We start from the raw sequence: 13,712 nt of genomic DNA on the forward strand, positions 1-13,712 counted from the left end.
GTCCTTGATATGCATCTGCCCTTTAGGAATCCAGAGAAGCAAGGTAAGCCTATCGCTTCCCAAAAGATCCTGGTTCCCGAACCCTAGCCACAGAAGGTTCAAGGCCATGGCATCCAGAAATCTCCCTAGTTTCTTCCTTGACCTCACTGCATCTTACCCAGGATCACTTATTTTTCAATGTTTTCCAGTGAGACTTCATGCCAGCTTTCTTCCTCCTCACTCTGGTCTCTCCACATTGTCCATTCTTTTTCCCAAGTAGACTCATTACTCTTGACAGCATGATGAGGGTGAACCTTATAGGCACTGAATGAATGTCCTAAGGGTACTTAGTGTTGCTACACTAGTGACATCACAGAGGATGCCAGGAGCACTACAGGATACAATGGAATGTCCAGATTAGGGGGCTGCTGATGTCACAGAGGAGAGTCTGCCTCCTTGTTAATTCATTCTCACTGAACTGACCAGAAGTTAAGGTTTTCTTTCCATAAGTCTTTCTTGTGATGCAGAAGAAGCCATTCAGCACCTCCTCCTTCCAAAACTAGAGATTTCGCTCTGCTTAGTTAGAATCTTTTCACTTCTTCACCCATGGGGAGCTAAATGCTCATTTTATAAGCACTGCCAAAGAACAGCCCTTCTCTTACTTAACAGCCATACAATAATATGATAAGTAAATCATGCCAAGAAATTAGGTCAGGTTGATATGGAAGATACAGTTGAATCTTCTTAAGTGAACAAGCACCTTGGGAAGGCTAAGGTTAAGGGAAGGTGGCAATTGGGAATGTGATCTGAGACTGTTATGAGTCCCAAATTATTCTACAATGTCTTCTCTACATCCCTGGTGTATTAATCAGCACTCTCTAGAGTAACAAGTTATAAAATGAGTCTCTATATATTGAAAGGGGATATTTTAGGATGGTTTACAAGCTGTGGTAGAATGGCTAGCTATGAATGGAAAGTCCAAGAATCTAGCAGTTACTCAGTCCACAATACTGTATGTCTCAGTGGTCTGCAGTATATGCTGGAATCTTAAAGAAGTAGGCTCTAATGCCAGTGAAGGAATGGATGCACTAACAAGATTAGAGCAAGCAAAGAAAGATTAAAAGCTTCTTTCTTCTGCGTCCTTATGTAGGCTTCCAGGAGAATGAGTGGTACAGATTACATCTGGATTAAAATCTTAAAGGTGTGACTTCCTACCTCAAAGATCTAGACTAAAATAATTTTTGCTACTTCAAATAAAACAGAAATGGCCCATAGGTATGCCCTATATTGTAGGGTTTTAGTTAATCCAGGTATGCCCTATATTGTAGTGTTTTAGTTAATCCAAGATTTAGTCATCTTGACAAGCAAGAATAACCATCAAAGTCTTAATCCCATCTGCTAATTTTCTTGAACAAATAGTTACATTAGAGATTTAAAGGAAGAAGTAGCAATAATTATCTGGGAAATCTGAATCATCTGTAGATTCCATGGCCATGATGATTTTATTGACCTCTTCATGGCCATAAATGGTTAAAATAGGATGTAATAACAGCCTTTGGTTAATTTAGAAAAAGGAGAGCAGTTAGAAACTCAGTAACTTAAGAATCTTGTCTTTTTCTTTAATTGAAGATTTGAAATTCAAATAATTGTTATGTCTTATAACTATTGTAGAAGAGGGTCCATGGGCAAAAAAATGATTACTCTTTAAACCAAAAGGAAGAAGGGCCTAAAATAGCAAGCACACTGGACATGTCAGAGTGTGGGATGTCTCAGGACCTGTGAATTTTGATTTGAAGTTCTCCAAACTACATATTGCTTACTATATGCAACTTGTAATGGGAAAAACACCATTCCTAAAACAGGAGGAAGTGGGATTACATCTGTGGGGTCTCTATTGTAAACAACAGCTAGAAGCCTCCTGTTGCTTTCAAAGCAAAAACGAGTTATTAGGAGATGAAGTTTCTCTGAGTGTCAGAGAAGCAGGATTGGAGGCAATAGCACCAGGAAACAAACCACATTCCAGAGCCAAATCCTACTTCAGAAAAGACACCACTGACACTACCATGATGAGTGTGGTAACTGCAGTGTGTCACCAAGAATACTGGTATTATATAACGTGTCTGGTACTGTTTCAGAAACTCATTACATCTGCAGCTCTGAAAATGGGATATAGACTTCCCTAAATTATCAAGCAGACTAGACTCCCCATTTCCTGAATTAATGACCAAGTTTCGTGTGTTTGTTTTGGTAATATTTTCAAGTTGGTATATAAATACATTGATATATTGTAAAATAGGAAAGGCCACAGTGTTTTGTTTGTTTCTATATTTCTTTTAATACATTAGGATATGACATTTTAATTATTAACATTTAGTAACATCATGCAATGTGCTTATCATACCACTATATTTAAAATTTTCGTCTAAATTAAATTAAGATACTCTTTGCTTCCTAAAAAGTAAATTTATATATATATATATATATATATATGTGTGTGTGTGTGTGTGTGTGTGTGTGAGTCTGTATTTTCATAATTTAACCAAGCAGTAAGAACTGAAACTTCCGATCCACATAGTGGTGCTGTCTCTTTGCCTACTTGTACATAATGCTCACACAGGATGAAACAGAAGTTAGAAGAGATCATCAAATCCACTGGAACTGGCATTACATGGTTGCAAGTTACTAAGTGAGTGCTGGGAATGGAACCCAGGTCCTGGGCAAGAACAGTAAGTGCTCTTAATGGTTGAGCAATTTCTCTCGCCTGTAAATTTGTAATTTTAATTGACATATAGCAATTTTATATATTATGGTCCTGAATTACAGATCAATAAATATATAGAATGTATAATGATGAGTACAATAGCTATTGGTCTATTTACTACCCTGGACGTTTGATATTTCTTGAGTTAGATAAATTCAAAATTCCCTCAATTAGCTATTTTGAGAAGCTCAAAATTGTCAACAATTATCATCATATTCTATTATATTAAAAATGTTTATAATGTATCACCCCTTTCCATTGTTCACTTTCACTTTTCTGACTTCTCTAGATATTCCAGGATATGTACTCACGTTGAAGATTTGGGGATAGGTTGCTTAGATGTCAGAGAGTATGTGACATTTGTCTTTCTGTGTCTGAGTAACATCATTCCATATAAACTTTTCAAGTTCTATTCATTTAACTGTAAATTGCACGTTTTCCTTTCTCTTAACAGTTGCATAGTATTGCACAGTGTATATGTACCACATCTCCACCAAGGACAATTCTTATAGGCATGACATACTGCAGAGGTGTCATGGGGGTTGGGGAAATCCACCAATTGTTAACCCTAGACAAAGAACTACAGGCAAATAAAGAATGCAGAGACCAAGAGAAATAATCAGCAGCAAGAAAGAGTTCACCAATTGGTTATCCAAAGTCAAATGGTCAACTGTGAAGATATGTATACAATGTATATCAGTAACATTATATAGATTGAACAGTTTTCATTTATATATGTGTGTATGTGTGTGTGTGTGTCTGCGATATTGGTAATACATATGTAGAATGTACACACACATACATATATAATAACATATTTTGCCAAAATATGTTATTAACACCCTTTATTATTTAAAAGTTTCTAAGTTGCTACAGAGTTTGAGCAAAACCTGGACATACTTTTTATTAATAATGTGTTTATTCTACACTTATAACTAAGAATCGTGTGCCAAAGATCCAGATTTTCAGAGCTCTCATAACAAGCTTTTAATGTTTCCAATGGGTGCATGAAGGGTTTGGTTGAGAAATGTCCTTTTAATATCTATGGAAGCAAAGCAATATTTGGGCAATTTTATTGCCATTAACTTTTCTGAATATGCTAATTTTATGTTAAGCAATTGATTACTATATGGTTAGCAGAAAGACAAATCTTTGTAATTATACATAAATATTGTTATAAAATCGAATGTGATAGAATAAAATAGGAAAGTGAAGCAATGAAGAGAGACTCAAGAGATAAATCAATCTATGTAACCTATACGTTTCATTCAGTAATTCCAGAAATATCCTCTTTATGTATAACATCTATGTCAAAAAGTCAATTAATTTTAAATGTTGTTGTTTATCCATTTGTGTTCTTAAACATGGAAGTAGGTTGTAGCACAGCCATAGAACAATGGCTTTCCCAAATAAAGTCCTGCGATTAAATTAGGCAGGAATCTCCTAAACATTGCCCTGCCACCAAACACTCAGTTTATGCGTTGTTGTTATTTCTAAACTCCAAGAACTGCTATTTCTTTGAAAATAACAGTTTGCTCTGATCAGTTGCTGGATGAAGGTTCCTGCTTGTCTTTCTGTGATTGGATTACCTCACTGAGGATGTTTTCTTCTAGTACCATCCATTTGCCTGTGGTTTGCAAGATTTCATTGTTTGTTTTTTTTCCTCTGAGTAGTACTCCATCGTGTAAATGTACCACATTTTATCCATTAATTCTTTAGTTGAGGGCCATCTAGGTTGCTTTCAGTTTCTGGCTATTACAAATAATGATGCTCTGAACATAGTTAACATATGTATTTGTTGTATGAATGTGCATTCTTTGGATGTATGCCCAAGAGAGGAATTGCTAGATCTTGAGGTAGACTGATTCCCATTTCTCAGAGAAACTATCATACTAATTTCCAAAGTGGTTGTAAAAGTTTGCAACAATGGAGGAGTGTTCTTTCCCCACGTACTCTCCAGCATGGACTGTCATTGGTGTTTTTGATTTTATTCATTCTGGCTGGTGCAAGATGATGTCTCGGAGTTGTTTTGAGTTACATTTCCCTGATGGCTAAGGATGTTGATCACTTTCTTAAGTGTCTAAGTCATTTTAGATTCCTCTATTGAGAATTCTCTATTTAGCTTTGCATCCCACTTTTTAATTGGATTGTTCTTTGTTTTCATAACTAGCGTCTTGCGTTTATTGTATATTTTGGAACTCAACCCTCTGTCAAATGTGGGGTTGGTGAAGATCTTTCCCCATTGTGTGAGCTGCTGTTTCATCTTGCTAACTGTGTACTTTGCCTTACAGAGGCTTTTCAGTTTCAAGAAGTCCCATTTATTAATTGTCTGGCAGGTACCCACAGCTAAACACTGAGTCATACTCCTGGAATCCAGTTACTGAGAGGGAAGAGGCAAGAGCAAAGAAGCCAAGAGAAGCCTGCAAAAACAGTTGACCTGCCCTAGTGAGAGCACAGGGACCCTAGTCATTAAGCTGGGGAACTAGCATTGGAATGAATGTAGGTGCCACCTGGGAGGCCAGGGGAGTCTATGGAACCTCTAACAGTGGATCCAGTGTTCATTCTTAGAACACAAATGGACTTTGGGAGCCCATTCCCTACAGAGGGATAATATTGCAGCCCAGATATGGGAAAGATGGCTTGGGCCCTCTTGCAAATGATGTGACAGATTTTGATGATCCCTCATGGAGGGCCTCACTCTCCCTAGGGATTGGGTGGGGAGTTGGTTGGTGGGGTCTATGAGGAGCATGGGAGGATGGGGGGGTGAGGGAATGGGGACATTGATATGTAAATAAGAGTGCTTCTAAAATAAAAAAATAAAAAACTTATAAAAAAAGAAAATAACAGTTTGGTCTGTGTTTTCTTAATTTAATAAAACATTAAGACCTGAAAGTTTCAAATCCACATAGTGGTATTATCACTTTTTAAAAAGTAACCTGATGAGTAGGGGGTGACCTACTAATGAGCAGATACCTGATGCTGTCTCACACAAAAATATCTTAGAGAAGCAGTACTTGTATTGGGTATAGAGGTTTTTCCAGTGATTATCAAAGGGTTCGTAAGTGGATACATTTAAATGTACAGGTGCTTTTCACTTGCAACGAGATAAAGTTTTGGTAAACTCTGGTGGCAGAGACTACACGCTGGTTGAGGGTGTGTTAATATATCTAGATAGTTGAATGTCACTCCTTAGCAACACAGAACGTGGGATAAATTAGGTCTGAAAACATGATTGTAACAAAGATAGTGGATTGTCTGGGAATCTCTGTGAGGAAAAGAAGTGTATCAATACTGGGCCCAAGCAGCTAGAATCTAATTTTCCATAATCAAAAGAGGGAACACTATAGTTCTAAATATTTTTGGGCTCTCTTGACATTTCTTTTTCAATAGAAGAAATGGACACATTGGGAATTTTGTATCTTTTGAAAAATTTTAGGCTGTATGTATCAAGTTAAATTCAGATACAAAAATATTTGTGATTGAGTAGAGTATTGTGTTTGATAGTGTTCACTTTTTCTTTGTCTATATTTGAGAATATACTATACATATTATGTTTCTCCCTTCCCTTTTCACCCTCCAAATCATCCCATATACCCCTCTAAACACTTATTCTGATTCAATCTACTTTATTATTCATTATTATTGCATGAATATATACCTGTATATACATATATATTGCTAGACATGTTATGTTGGATCTATATAATGTTACTTGTATGTACATTTCCAATGCTGACCATTTGGTACTGAATACCATATTGATACGGCCTTCCCTGGGAGGACCACCTCTCCTACTGTCAGGTTTATCAATTGCCAGTATTCTCTGTATAGATTTGAGGCCCCCTGGGCTTTATGCTAGCGTGTTATGTTCATTTGGTGCCATCCTTGTTCATCTCACATTTGGGCAGTTATGTTGGTGAGATTTTATGGGTGTAGTTTCTCATGTTAATTGGAAACACAACTGTCTAGCAAAGTTCCTGATGCTCTGACTTTTACAATATTTGCACACCATCTTCCACAATGTTCCCTGAACCATAGGTGTGAAAAATGTTTTGGAGATGTTTCCGTTGGGAATGGGATCTATAACTCTGGAATTTGATTGGTTGTGGGCTTCTGTAGCTGTCAGTGTCAAAGTTTCTTTGATGAGACCTGAAAACTATCCTTACTTATGGAAATAAGGACAAATATTACCAACAATCATAGCCTGCTATGATGCCTATGAGCTACCTCAATGATTAGAATGGCACAATAACCCTACTGGTATACTAGTGGTGCACATATCTTGGCAGTAACTGTTAGCTCTTTAATTTGATTTAGAACCTGCTCAAGAGGGATATCATACTTGGTGCTGGAAACCCACCTAACCTCTCAGTGCTAGTGAATTCATAGTTGTTGGAAGAGAATCTTCAACCACTAATTTACCAGAATAATCCTAATAACAATCTATAATGTTGCTTAATTTTATGAAGCTAAATTAACTTAGATAAGAGCAGTCAGCCTTCAATTATGTACACACTAATAATTAAATGGACTCACAAGTTTGGGCCATGGTCAGAATTTGTGATGGGGGAAGGATATGGCAAAGTAATGTAATTCTATTTCAATTGAAGCATCGTAAGATATAACAAGTTTATATTGTCTCTTGTGGAAATCTGCTTCAATAAATCTAGAAGCACTGCATGAATCTTTACTTTTCAGAGAATGTAATGCAGCTGCTTTATATACAGATGTTCATGGAGTGATTAATGTATCACAAATTCTCACAATAGGAGAAGGAACACCCATGACCATACTCCCACCAATGATCCATAGAGATTCTAAAAAATGGAACTTCTGATTGATTTGGTGCCACATTTCAATTTTGCCTCCTCCTGATTTTTTCTTCATTTGTTTGTTTGGACACAATTATCTCCATTTTTATCATTGGCTGATTTCTTTGTTCTTGTCTTGTCAGGTGTTTGTTACCTCTGTTTTCTCTCTGTTAAAGAAAACCAGGGTTGAATAATAAAATATTGAAAGCAGACAGTTATTAGGAACTATAGTAGCTGAGGGAAATAAAACTCAGTGTAGAAGCATATTCAGTTCTAAATATGGCAAAAACCAGTGGGAATTTATAGACAATGAACAGTTTCAGGGTAGGGATCAATAAATGTAAAATTACTGACAGGATGAAGCTAAGATAAGAGGAAGATCTGTCTATCCTGTTTAACAAGACTGTTATTGAAAACAAGGCAGGTGATTAGATGTTTCTTGGAGGATTGCAAGGAATGAGGAAGTCCCTCAGATATTGCATTTGTGCCCTTGGCAATGGGAGGAGTTCTTTATGAATAATTATCAGAGCTATTGTTGAAATCTGGTGAAATAAGCTATGTCACACATTATTATGTGGTTATAGAGGTTTCCAGCCCCGACCAGAGTTAGTGATGGGGAGAATCTTTGTCTGTCCTTCTATAGCATATTAGAATGCTGCAAAACATTACTTCCCCTCCCAATGAGCTAATTTTCTAAGAAACCACTTTCTGTACTTACTGTGTCTCTAACTCAACTACTGAGAACTACTGTCTGGCTTCCAAAACACTGCTTTGCTGGTCCTTCCTTACAAGAAATAATTTATTTACTTGGTAATAAGTTCTATTCATCACACACATACAAATTAGCATTATATAAGTATTGTCATCATGTTGTTGAATGTGTATTTTAATGGGTAAAAGAAGGTTATCCTTAAAAATATTCCACTCCCACTTTTCTATTTAACCCCTACCATGAAAGTGTGTGTGTGTGTGTGTGTGTGTGTGTTGGACATAGTTGTTTTTTCTATCTAATATCAGATTTTTAAATACTAACATATTTTTCTTTAGGTATATTAACAATAATGATCTTTTATTTCCTTGTTAGACGAGAACAACATATGTAAATTGTGTGTAGATTCAAGATCTTGCAACAAATAGGTTACATAAACAAAATTCAGAAGATATACTTATTTCTTTTTTCAATAGACTGTTGTTTTGCCAATCCATGACACATTTAGAATAGCATTGTTTGGAAGGCGTTGCTGTGGCAAAGTTTTGAATTGTCATCAGATGTGACCCTGACTATTTCATCTCCAAGACAACCAGTCTCTACTATATGCAATTTGCTTATCACAGAGTTCATAACATCTTGCTTACACAGTTAGCTTTTCAAGGTTTCTTACATTGTTTGTACAGATTTATATTAAGCTTTTGCTTAAAAAACATAATAGGAAGTTATAAAATAGACTACCACAGTGCATCAAATACAAAATCAACTATAAGCAAGTCATTCTGTATAAATGCAACAAGGTAAAAGAAAAAGTGTGGAGAAAGACGCACCACACAAACCTCTGTCTAAAGTAGTGTGAATTGGCCAAGTTATTTTGACACAAAAACTTATCAGGCGTACAGTAGTGAGGTATAATATGACAATGGGTTAAGTACTCAAAAAGCCATTCTAAAATCCCCTTTGCTATACAGATGGTCTCGGAGAACCCATACCACGTGGAGGGATGCTCTCTCAGCCTGGACACATGGGGGGAGAACCTAGGCCCTTTCCTGGGATGATGTCACAGACTCTGAAAATCCCTCATAGAAGCCCTTACCCTCCCTGGGGAGAGGAAGGCAGATGGAGTGGGGGAAAGGGGTTGGGAGAATTGTGGGGGGGGGGGAGGAGGGGAGGGAGAGGGAACTGAGAGTGACATGTGTAAAAAGTTAAATAAATAAATATGAAATAAATCCCCTTTGCTAGGTATGTGCATAATAATGGCAAAATGTTGCAATAGACAGTAAAGTTAGTATAGTTGTAGAATTACACAGCAGGGCATAAAATTAGCAAAGACCTAACTGAACAGAACAGCATGAGAACACCAGCTATCCTTGGTGTGTATAATAACTTTACCCAACAACTGCTATTAGAGGTTTAGTCATAAAATGACTCCAAAGGTTCATTTGTTTGAGGCTTGAATCCAATGGAAGTTTTAAGTTGATTAAAAACTAACTCTTAGTTCCTCAGTGGATTGATTGATTCATTGCTAATTCATAGAGCAATGGACATGTAGAAGGTGAAACCTAGCTGCAGGAAAGGGGTCCATAGGTTTATGCTGTCAAAGGGTTTATCTTAACACTGCTCATGTCTGCTCCCTTTGACTCTGCTTCCCATAGTCCATGAGGTAAGCAGATCTTTTGCATGTTGCTTTCTCCTGTATACCATTCTGTCTCAGCACAGGACCTGGTCCTCTTAAACTGTTAGCCAAAATAAACAGTTCTGTCTTTAAATAGTATAATAGTATTTGGAGAGGACAATAAGGATCTGACTGATGCAGCAAAACAAGACCCATTATGGTCAAACTCACACAGGGCTCAACACACACACACACACACACACACACATACACACGCACACACACACACATACACACATACACACACGCTCCACATTATAAAATGGAAAAAATAACTTACAATACTTAAATCATTATGGTCATATAATAATAAACTCAAACAATAATCTGAAGCACAAACCAGCAACAGGACGACAAGCAAAGAAAACTTCTGAGATGAAATTTCAAAATATTTGTCTTAGCAACATAAAGTAATATGAAAACTCACCATTATAGGGGAAAGCCAGTTCAGGCATTCACTCCACTATTGTTAGGACTCTTAGCTGGGGTCCTCATTGTGAATTCTTGGGAATTACCCTAGCACCAGGTTCCTCCCTAACCCCATAGTGGCTCTCTCTATTAAGATATCTCTTTCATTGCTCTTCCACTGCATGTCTCCTCTGTCCACCATTCAGTTCCCTCATGACCTAGCTTGTTGGAGCCCATTCCTCATGGTGGGATGCCATGCACAGTCAACCCCCCTCTCACTTCCTATTGAGCCAGAGCTTGTTGAATCCTCTGTGGGAGCCCTTACATGTGAGGAGGAGTGGATTGAGGGTAGGCTGGGAGAGATATTGGGTGAAGGGGGAGGTAGGTAGGATTGGAAGGAGAACTGTGGTTTGAATTTGCAATAAGAATTGAAAGATCAAAGAAGTTATAAAAATGAAAATTGTGAGATTACTCAAAGCTGTACTTAAGAGGGATTGCATTTGGGGAAATTGCAGGGGTCAGCACATCCGGAGTGCAATGGATAAGCCTCGCCCTGGGAAAACCACCTTCGTGATCATGGTATCTCCCCTGCCAGGTAAGTATTTAGTGGCTGATCGAAGAAGAGGCAGACTCCCTTGGTTAAGTACTGAGCTGAACTCAAGAAAGCCAGTAACAGAGAGGGAGGACTGATGATCAAAGGGATTAAGACTGGGCTGGTTTAACCCCCAGAAACAGCTGACCAGACAAAGGTTAACTCTTGAATCCCAGGCATCAGCCTGGGAATCCAGCATGGGACTGATCAAGACCCCCTGAATCTGGGTGTCAGTGAGGAAGCCTAGGGAATCTATTGAGCCTTGGGCAGCAGATCAGTACCCATCCCAAGTATACACACGGACTTTGGACTCCCTTAGAACAATGTGAGGTGCACTCTCACCCTGAACTCTTGGGGAAGGGTCTAGGCCCTGCCCTATATGAAATGACAGACTATGGACACCCCCATGGAGGGCCTCACCCTCCCTGGGGGAATGAGGGGATAACGGGGGGGCTTGGGGGGAGGGCACGGGAGGAGGGGAGGGAATGGGAGAGGGACCTGGAACTGACTTGTGAAGCAACCTCGTTTCTTATCTAAATTTAAACTGGAAAATAAAATATAAAAAAAGAGGGATTGCAATAGTGCATGCACAAGCAGAAGAGAGAAAAGTGTTTTAGTTGGTATACTAACCTTCCATCTTAGAAAAACAGAAAAAAATAGAACAAATGGAATCCAAAGCAAGCCAAAGAAAAATAGCACATTTTGAGTAGAAAAGAAAAAATATTAAACAAGAAACCAATGGATCCAACATCTACTTTGATAATAGACTTATAAAACTGGTAAGCTTCTTGTCTAAAAATGTAGACAAAATAATTATAATTAAGATAAAAAGGCAGTACTACTATTATTGTGGATGCCAGGCCATTAGGGGAATAACTGAGTGATGCTGTAAATGATACTTGGTTATTCATGCAATAATGTAGATGAAACTTGAAAACCACAGCATACTAGAAGTCACAAGAAGAAATATTAAAGTAAACCTACATCTACTGTGGAGAAATGCATGTACATACCTTTCAGAAGAAAAATAACAGGTTCAGATAGCCTCACTGAATATTTAAATATGCATTTAGGAAATATATGGGGGCAATTGTTTGAAATTTCTGTCACAAGAATGAAATAAAGAAAACAACTGCATGCTCACTCTATAAGGCCAGTATAATCTACTACAAGAATAAGGTTTGGAAAGACAAGTGCGTATATTAGTAAATAACATCTAATAGTTCATAAAAGAAATATATACTAATACAAAGTGGGTTTATTACCAGCTATGTAAGGGTGTATCTCAAAAACAGGTGAACTTAATCCATTACACTAATGAGTTAGAACAGAAAATTCTATGAGGTCATCAACACATGCACAGAAAACTTCAGACAAAAGCAAAAACCAATTTATAGCACACTCAAATTAACACTAATCAAATTATGAATAAAACGACCTCTGCCCCTCTCCCTCCTGCTGCATTCATTTCATATCACTGGGAGGCCGGCTCTTTTCTGGAGAGGGGGAAGTAGTAGTTCTGGGAGAAAAAACAGCTGGGGCAGGTGACTCAGAGGAGTGGAGGGTGGAGAGGATGTGATCAGGATGTACTGTTTGAGAGAAGTACAAATAAAATGAAAAAAGAAAGAAAAGACTAAGAAGACCTTTCATGAGCTTCATAAATAATGTCTTAAAATTACAGCTAGCATCATATTTACAAACAAGAAATTAGAAACTGCATGAAGAATGAGGCAATGAAGCCCCCAAGAGGACTTTATATGTCACAGGTATAGTCATAGCTAATGGAAGAAGATAAAATGAAATAGAATATGTATAGATAAGTATTACAATATCAAAGATGAATTTGTTCACAGATAATACGTGCTAATTGAAAATATTAAAATAATTACCAGAGATTTCAAACTTACTGAATAGCAAATAAGGTTTGCAATGTAAAAAGCCTGCAAATATTTATACCAGAATAAAAATAATCAATTTGAAATTTACCACAGATTATCACATAACATAAAGTAGAAATCGTCTAAATATAACTGCAGCAAAATTTGTGCATGCTAATAAAAAAGAAATTAAAAAATTCTAATGGAGGAAAAGTAGAACTAAAGTAAAAATAAGATAGGTCCAGCTAACAGAATTTTATTGGCATTCACCATTCATAGAAAGGATGTCAGTTCTTCCAGATGGGATCCATACTTTTAAAAACTTTTATAAACTATTTGTGAAACCTTTTCCATAAGTTTACATAATGTGACAAAAGATCTATGCTTGCTCACACAATTATGAAAAAGAAAGTCAGAGACTAGGTTGCTATAGCAAATAAGGAAATAAAAATGGGCAAGTAATGCTGGGTACTATGACACTTAGGAGGTAGAGGCAGAAAAGTTGCTATAAATGTAGGAACTACATGGAGAGTTATAGACCAATTAGGGCAACAGAGAAAGATTCTGTCTCAAAACCTACAAACACAAAACCTGGCAAAATGGAGAGGGGGTTGAATGGGGAGATGGAAGGAGGGAGGTTGGGTGGGTGGGTCAGTAAAGAGGTAGGATCTGGAAGAGTTGAATGATCAAATATGGTAAATTAAAAAAATGATGGTTTTCAAATTAAAAATAAATTAATTAAAACAATTATAGTAAAAAGAGAATATTCAGATTCATCAGCTGAATAAATAGAGAGCTTGGAATTAGGTTTATGTCAGTATGTTCCCTTGATCTGTGATTAAAGAGAAAAGGAAATTAACAATTAAGTGAGGAAATTTGCTAGACTTCAAAAGGCTATAT

The 13,712-nt window shown here is 37.2% G+C and overlaps 1 pseudogene; it reads right to left on the reverse strand.

The window, feature by feature from the left end:
• Positions 1 to 10,809: 10,809 nt before the first annotated feature.
• Positions 10,810 to 10,946, reverse strand: LOC121139179 (annotated as a pseudogene).
• Between the last annotated feature and the right edge of the window lie 2,766 nt (positions 10,947 to 13,712).

Source organism: Mesocricetus auratus, unplaced genomic scaffold (genome assembly GCF_017639785.1).
Source record: "Mesocricetus auratus isolate SY011 unplaced genomic scaffold, BCM_Maur_2.0 Super-Scaffold_6731, whole genome shotgun sequence".
Classification (NCBI taxonomy): Eukaryota; Metazoa; Chordata; class Mammalia; order Rodentia; family Cricetidae; genus Mesocricetus; species Mesocricetus auratus.